A 7,780-nucleotide genomic window follows, 5' to 3' on the forward strand; every position below is an offset into this window, starting at 1 on the left:
ATTCTATGATTCTATGATTCCTTCTCCTTTCCTTTCCTTTCCCTTTCTCTCTCTCTCTTTCCATTCTTCCTCAAAATTGAGCTGCAAAGGCTCTGGCATCAACTAGTCTTTTTCCTATCTGCCTTCCTTCTCGTCTTCCTTCTTTCCTTCCTTCCTTCCTTCCTTCCTTCCTTCCTTCCTTTTCCTTTCCTTTCCTTTCCTTTCATTTCCCCTTCTCTCTCTTTCCTTCCTTCCTTCCTTCCTTCCTTCCTTCCTTCCTTCTTTCATCTGAGATGAGATTCCATCTGAACATGAGGAAGAACTTCCTGACTGTGAGAACCGTTCAGCAGTGGAACTCTCTGCCTCGGAGTGTGGTGGAGGCTCCTTCTTTGGAAGCTTTGAAACAGAGGCTGGATGGCCATCTGTCAGGGGTGATTTGAATGCAATATTCCTGCTTCTTGGCAGAATGGGGTTGGACTGGATGATGGCCCAGGAGGTCTCTCCAAACTCTTTGATTCTATGATTCTATGAAGGACACTTTTTGGGTCTGATCCATTTTGCGATTGAGAAGACATCTGTCCAAAGCAACTACAACTCCCAAATGGCAAAATCAATCCCCTCAAAGCCCACGAGTATTCAAATTTGGGCATATTGGGTATTATATATATTTTTATTACATGTAATATTACTAATAATATTATATATATATATATATATATATATATATATATATATATATAATATAATATATATGATATTGTAATATGATATATAAAGTATAATTATAATATTAGGAATAATTGTTCTGTCGCACGCTGGGCCTGTAGGAAAGTCCTCTTTCCCTCCAAGCCGTTTTTCTTTCAAATCTTCCCACTAAGGACATTCACAAAAGTTCCCCCTTTGTGCCCTATCTGATTGTAAGAGGAAAACCTGGATTAAGCCATCAATGCTTATCACAGACCCATCTCAGGACAATAAAGTGGCTTCTCTGGAAGGCCGATCCCCAGCCTGTTGGGGTTCAGCCTGAGTTTGAACTTGAACCTGATTCTCTGTTTGTTCCTCCTGATGCTAATGAAAATATATTTACTGATGTTTATGAAAATATATTTACTGATGCTAATGGAAATGTACCTCTTGATGCCAATGCTGCTGAAATTAGTGAGGAAGGAACTTCTGTAGATTTGGAAAATGAAAGTACCAGTGTTCATGAGAATGTTTCAGAGGGAAGCCATGACCTTTCACTCCCTTCTGCTCCTGGCAACTTTAATGAGAACAGAAGGGGCCAGATTTGGTAAGACAGAAGTAAATCACTCCGCTTGTGAAGGTCTTCCCGATTAAAAGAAATACAAACATTGGCTTCAAAGATTTGGTCTTGAAAGATTTCTAGGATATCAAGGATATCAAGTGGATTGCTAACAGGTTCCAGTATTTTACAGTGTGGCTTTGGGTTTTGTTTTGTCCATTTAAATTCATGTTTGCTGATTTTGCTGTGGCTTTTGACTTGCATTTTTCCTTTATTTTGTAACCATTTTTCTTCAATAAAAAGGATTGTTTTTCACAGTCAAGTGTGGTGGATGGTTATCTTAGGGCCTCGTTCCCTGCTCTGGATTGCAACACAGCCTCAATAAGCCTAAGGACATTAAAACTCCATAATCCACTCCAGAATGCATTGTCTCCCTTCATCCCGCCTCCCTCCCTTCTGATTCGCTCGAGCGTCGAGGCAGCAGGAGCCTCCTGATAGGCTCTGGCACCCCACAAAAGCCCTGTGATTGGCCCTGATGCATGGGGGATGGCCAAGACTCCTCCCAGCTGTCAGCCAATCCCCTTCGAGCTGGGTGGGAGGGAGGGAGTGGGAATTTTGAAACTCACAACTCTGTATTTTCTATAAAAATGGCCTTTACTTCTGTAACCACATGCTCTGCTTGGCGAATGATTGCCACTCTGCATTGTTTTCAGCTGAATCGCTAATAAACCTCGGTGGCACTTCCTTCCACTTGGTGAGATCTTTAATTGGGAAAAATCAGGGATTGTCTCGCCAGGGTAACGAACTCTTTAAAGAGTCTGATTGGTCTCTGCCTCCTGGCAAAGACCCCTAAATTCCTGCTCTATAACAAAGGTAGGACTAAAACATTGCAGCCAGTGTCAGGAATCTCCAAGAACTAACCAGGGTCAACAGAAGCACAATGTGGATATTTAAAGGAGGAGTAACCGCATAGACCTATAGCAGCAAATAATACTTGTCCACCCAGAATGCATAATGAGGAATTTATTAAATTGTGATGCAACCATCCTTTCGACAACATACGATTTGGCTTCGAACATAGCGACCTGGTTGCTCCGTACGGTCCTGGTCCTGGTCCAGCTCCTTTCCACGGGAATCATCAGGAAATGGAAATGGCATTATTTAAAAAGGGCCTTCGACATGTTCCGATGTATCCACATTCCATAGGTCGTGTGCAGCAAGGATGGTGGGAAAATAATACTTTCTATGTTGCGCTGAACCAAAAGCCAAAGAAAGAAGAAAGTTAAGTATTATCACTTTTGGAAAAGTTTGGCAGAGGCAAGGTCGTCGGCAGAGTGGCTCAAGGTACATCTACACTGGGTATTTGTAGGTTTTTTCGGGCTATATGGCCATGTTCTAGAGGCATTCTCTCCTGACGTTTCGCCTGCATCTATGGCAAGCATGCTTACCATAGATGCAGGCAAAACGTCAGGAGAGAATGCCTCTAGAACATGGCCATATAGCCCGAAAAAACCCTACAACAACCCAGTGATTCCGGCCATGAACGCCTTTGACAATACATCTACACTGTTTGACACTATTTATTTTTATTATTTACTACGCTTCTATGCCGCCATTCTCAGCCCGAGAGCAACTCATGGCGGTTTACAAAACGGCACGATTCGATGCCCACAACAGTACAAAAACAACTTAAACATTAAAAACATTTAACACAGGTAGAATTTCATTACAATTAACATCAGTAACACAATAAAAACCACAAGTCCTCCGCATTTCATTACCAGTCATTATCCAGTCACGTTGTCCAACCGTTCCGAGATCAGAGTTTCAAAGCTACACTGCATTTGGGAAGGCCTGCTCATATAGCCAGGTTTTAACTTTTTTGCAAAATGTTAAGAGGGTGGGGGCTGATCTAATGTCCCTGGGGAGGGCATTCAACAACCGAGGGGCCACCGCTGAGAAGGCCCTATCCCTCGTCCCCACCAATCGAGCCTGTGAAGATGGCAAGGCCGAGAGCAGGGCCTCCCCAGAAGATCTTAAATTCCTAGAGGGTTCATAAGGAGAGATACGTTCGGACAGGTAAGCAGGGCCAGAACAGTTTAGGGCTGTATAGGCTAAAGCCAGCACTTTGAATTGTGCTCGGTAGCAAATTGGCAGCCAGTGGAGCTGGCGCAACAGAGGAGTTGTACGCTCCCTGAGTGCCGCTCCTGTTAGCATCCTGGCTGCCATCCATTGGACCATTTGGAGCTTCCGGGCTGTCTTCAAAGGTAACCCCACGTAGAAAGCATTGCAGTAGTCTATACGGGATGTAACCAGAGCGTGGACTACAGTGGCCAAGTCAGACTTCCCAAGGTACGGGCACAGCTGGTGCACAAGCTTTAACTGTACAAATGCTCCCCTGGTCACCGCCGAGACCTGAGGTTCCAGGCTCAGCGATGAATCCAGGATCACTCCCAAGCTGTGAACCTGCATCTTCAAGGGGAGTGGAACCCCATTCACCACAGGCTGTAACCCTATACCCTGTTTGGCCTTACGACTGACCAGGAGGACCTCTGTCTTGTCTGGATTTAGTTTCAATTAAGGCTCCGGAGAAGCACTCGCTTGGCCAGCAAGCGAGAAGTCAAAGGTGCCAAAGGTCAATGCAATGCTTTCATGTTTGTTCTCATCCAGACCGTCACAGCAGCCAAGCATTGGTCTGGGTCCTAGACAGCCTCCTTAGTAGCAGGTGGGAAGGAGTGACAGAGTTGGACGTCATCTGCGTACAGGTGACACCGCACCCCGAAACTCTGGATGATCTCCCTCAGCGGCTTCATGTAGATGTTGAACAACATGGGGGACAGTATTGAACCCTGAGGAACCCCACAAGACAATGGTTGTGGGACTGAACAGGTGTCTCCCAGTAACACCTTCTGAGATCGACCCTCCAGAAAGGACCGGAGCCACAGCAGAACAGTCCCTCCAAGGCCAATTCCGGCAAGGTGTCCCAGAAAGATTCTGTGGTCTTTGGGACACTTCCAACGGGTTTCGTTGACCAGGAAAGTGAGGTGTTGGGGGGGCTCTTGTCCCCAACTCACCTGCAGGCTGTGGAAGAGAGACCCGGTGGTTCTGCTGGTGAAACCCACGGTGTTCAAGGCTTTGTGGGCAAAGACCTTGGGAGATATCTTTGGAGTCCAGAATCTTATGTGCCTGGCCATATTGGTGTCGACAAGGATTGGAAGGATGCTCTGAGGAGGGAAAAGGAGGCCCAAGGGAAGGACAAAGGTGCTTTCACTCTCTCGAAAAGGGAAGGACGGGAGTTCAAGTTCCAAAGATGAACCCAAGGATGGAGGCAAAGGGTTGGTAGAGACAAAGCTTGGTGCTTCAGAAAAAGAGGAGGAGGAGACAAAGGAAAATAAAATGGAGGAAGAAGAGAATGAAGAGAAGAAGAAGAGAAAAGAAGAAGCATGACTTCCCTGGACCTAGATACTATGCTCCTATTGATGCAGGCCAAAATCCCATTGGCTTTTTTTTTTTGCTGCCACATCACATTCCTGGCTCATGTTCAACTTCCTGTCCACAAGGACCCCAAGATCTTTTTCACACGTCCTGCTCTCGAGCCAGGCCTTATTGTCCCCAATTCTGTCTCTTTGCATTTCATTTTTTCTGCCAAAGTGGAGTCTCTTGCATTTGTCACTGTTGAACTTCATTGTGTTAGTTTTGGCCATTCGTCTCTCTAATCTGTCCAGATCCCTTTGAGTCCTGCTCCTGTCCTCTGGAGTCTTGGCTCTCCCTCCCCATTTGGTCCCGTCTGCAAACTTGATGATCCTGCCTTCTAGCCCGTCATCTCAGTCATGAATGAAGATCCTGAGCAGGACCGGGCCCAGGGGGGAACGCTCCTGATGGCACTCCACTCGTCACTTCTTTCCAGGATGAAGAGGAGGAAGCCTTGGGGAGAATCACCCTCTGGGTTCGTCCATTTAACCAATTCCAGATCCACCTCACCGTAGTTTTGCCTCGCCCACATTGGCAGTATATTGGCTTACTGTCTTGCTGGGCTTGGCCTCATGTAAGCTGCCCTGAGTCCCCTTGGAAGATGGTGGCGGGATATCAATAACGTTTATTATTATTTTTCTGACACAAAAGCACAGCATGTCACAGCAAACGAGATCTCAATGCTGGATTCCGTATCACGAAATCACAAATCGAACCCTTCCCAAGCGTCTCGGACTGTGTGATGTATTTCTGAATGATGCGCGCAGATCCAAGTCAGGTGGCTTTTGCAGTTGACAGGTTGTGATTTTGTCGATGTGTATTGTTTCCAAATGCCAGCTCAGATCTTTTGGCACGATGACCATTGGGTGGGTTTGTTGTGCCAGCTGTCAGCTCTGGTTTGGAGTGCAGTTTTCTTGTACTGACTCTTTGTCTGCTGTGCTTTGAGAAGTTTCTGATTATTGACTTCATTCAAAGCAGGTTCTTGGCTTTCCTTGACATCTTCTGCCAGGGCGTGTTGTTCTTCTTCGACTGCTTGTTTGACTTGTAAAAATCCTCTGCCACCAGACGTTCTAGACAGATAGAGCAGGTCAACATCAAAGCGAGAAGGTCATGAATTATGAATAGTCATGAGTTTTCTTGTTTTTCTGTCCAAATTGTCTCGTTCTGCCAGCTGAGATCTTTTGGCATGGCACCCAGTTTGCCGAAGACCGCTGGGTGCCGGGAAGGAGGAAGGAAGAAGAGAAGGAAGGGAGAAAGAAAAGAGAGGGAGAAAGAAAGGAGAATGAAAGGAAAAGAGAAGGAGGGAAGGAAGGAAGGAAGGAAGGAAGGAAGGAAAGAAGGAAGGAAGGAAGGAAGGAAGGAAGGAAGGAAGGAAGGAAGGAAGGAAAGAGGGGGGAATGAAAGGAAAGAATGAAGGGAGAAAGGAAAGAGAAAGAAGGGGAATGAAAGAAGAGAGGAATGAAGAAGAAAAGGAAGGGAGAAAGAAAAGAGAGGGAGAGAGAAGGGGGAATGAAAGGAAAAGAGAAGGAAGGAAGGAAGGAAGGAAGGAAGGAAGGAAGGAAGGAAGGAAAGAGAGAGAGAGAAAGGGGAATGAAAGGAAAGAATGAAGGGAGAAAGGAAAGAGAGAGAAAGAAGGGGAATGAAAGAAAAGAGGAAAGAAGGAAGAAGAAAAGGAAGGGAGAAGGAAAGAGAGAGAGAAAGAAGGGGGAATGAAAGGAAAAGAGAAGGAAGGAAGGAAGGAAGGTAGAAAGGCAAGAAAGAGAAAGGAAGAAAGGGAATGAAAAGAAAGGAGAAGGAAGGAAGGAAAGAGAGAGAGAGAGAGAAAGGGGAATGAAAGGAAAGAATGAAGGGAGAAAGGAAAGAGAGAGAAAGAAGGGGAATGAAAGAAAAGAGGAAGGAAGGAAGAAGAAAAGGAAGGGAGAAAGGAAAGAAAGAAAGACGGAGAGAGGGAGAGAGAAAGAGGGGAATGAAAGGAAGGGAGGAAGGAAGAAGAGAAGGCAGGCAGATAGGAAAAAAGAAAAAGAGAGAGAGAGAAAGGGAAAGGAAAGGAGAAGGAAGGAATGAAAGAAAGAAGGAAGGAAGAATGGAAACAAAGAGAGGGGGGAATGAAAGAAAAGGGAAGGAAGGAAGGAAAGAAGGAAAGAAAGAAGGAAGAAGAGAAGGAAGGGAGAAAGGAAAGAAAGAGAAAGAGGGAGGGAGAGAGAGAAAGGGAAATGAAAGGAAAGGAGAAGGAAGGAATGAAAGAAGGAAGGAAGAATGGAAAGAAAGAAAGAGGAGGGAATGAAAGGAAAGGGGAAGGAAGGAAGGAAAGAAGAAAGAAGAGAAGGAAGGGAGAAAGGAAAGAAAGAGAGAAAGAGGGAGAGAGAGTGAGAAAGAGAGAAAGGGGAATGAAAGGAAAGGAAGAGGAAGTAAGGAAGAAGAGGAGGAAGGTAGAAAGGAAAAAAGAGAGAAAGAAAGAAAGAAAGGGAAAGGAAGAGAGGAGGAATGATGGAAGAAGAATCATAGAATCATAGAATCAAAGAGTTGGAAGAGACCTCGTGGGCCATCCAGTCCAAACCCCTACCAAGAAGCAGGAATATTGCATTCAAATCACCCCTGACAGATGGCCATCCAGCCTCTGTTTAAAGAAAGAAAGAGAAAGGGAAAGAAAGAAAGAAAAGAAGACAGGCAAGGAAGGAGAGAAAGAAGAAAGGGGGAAAGGTGTGTGGGTAGGAAGGAGTGGCACTCAGAAACTGATCAAGAGCAATGTATGTATGCTAGTCACCGGCACTTGAAGGCTAGTCAAGGGATCAAAGGGGGATATGAATGGCGCATATAATAGACATTGGGGTGCAGTGTGCTTTCTGGGCTGTATGGCCAATGTGTTTGAGCAGCAGCATTTTCTCCTGACATTTTGCCTGCACCTGTGGCTGCTGGCATACTCAGAGGACGTCATCATCATCATCATCATCATCATCACTATTACTATTACTATTGTTATTGTTATTATTTTGGAGTATTTTGGTTCTTTACTTACAGCTTTTCTATTCCGCCCTTCTCCTCACCCCGCGGGGGACTCAGGGCGAATTACAGTGTACACATATATGG

At 45.4% G+C, this 7,780-nt stretch overlaps 1 protein-coding gene across 1 annotated transcript in view; it reads left to right on the forward strand.

Annotated features, from left to right (window-relative positions):
- Positions 1-7,780, forward strand: part of LOC132780442 (very-long-chain 3-oxoacyl-CoA reductase-like) — a 62,735-nt gene that overhangs the window by 2,581 nt on the left and 52,374 nt on the right. The gene's annotated exons all lie outside the window — the stretch shown is intronic.

This window comes from Anolis sagrei, chromosome Y (genome assembly GCF_037176765.1).
Source record: "Anolis sagrei isolate rAnoSag1 chromosome Y, rAnoSag1.mat, whole genome shotgun sequence".
In the NCBI taxonomy this organism is placed as follows: domain Eukaryota; kingdom Metazoa; phylum Chordata; class Lepidosauria; order Squamata; family Dactyloidae; genus Anolis; species Anolis sagrei.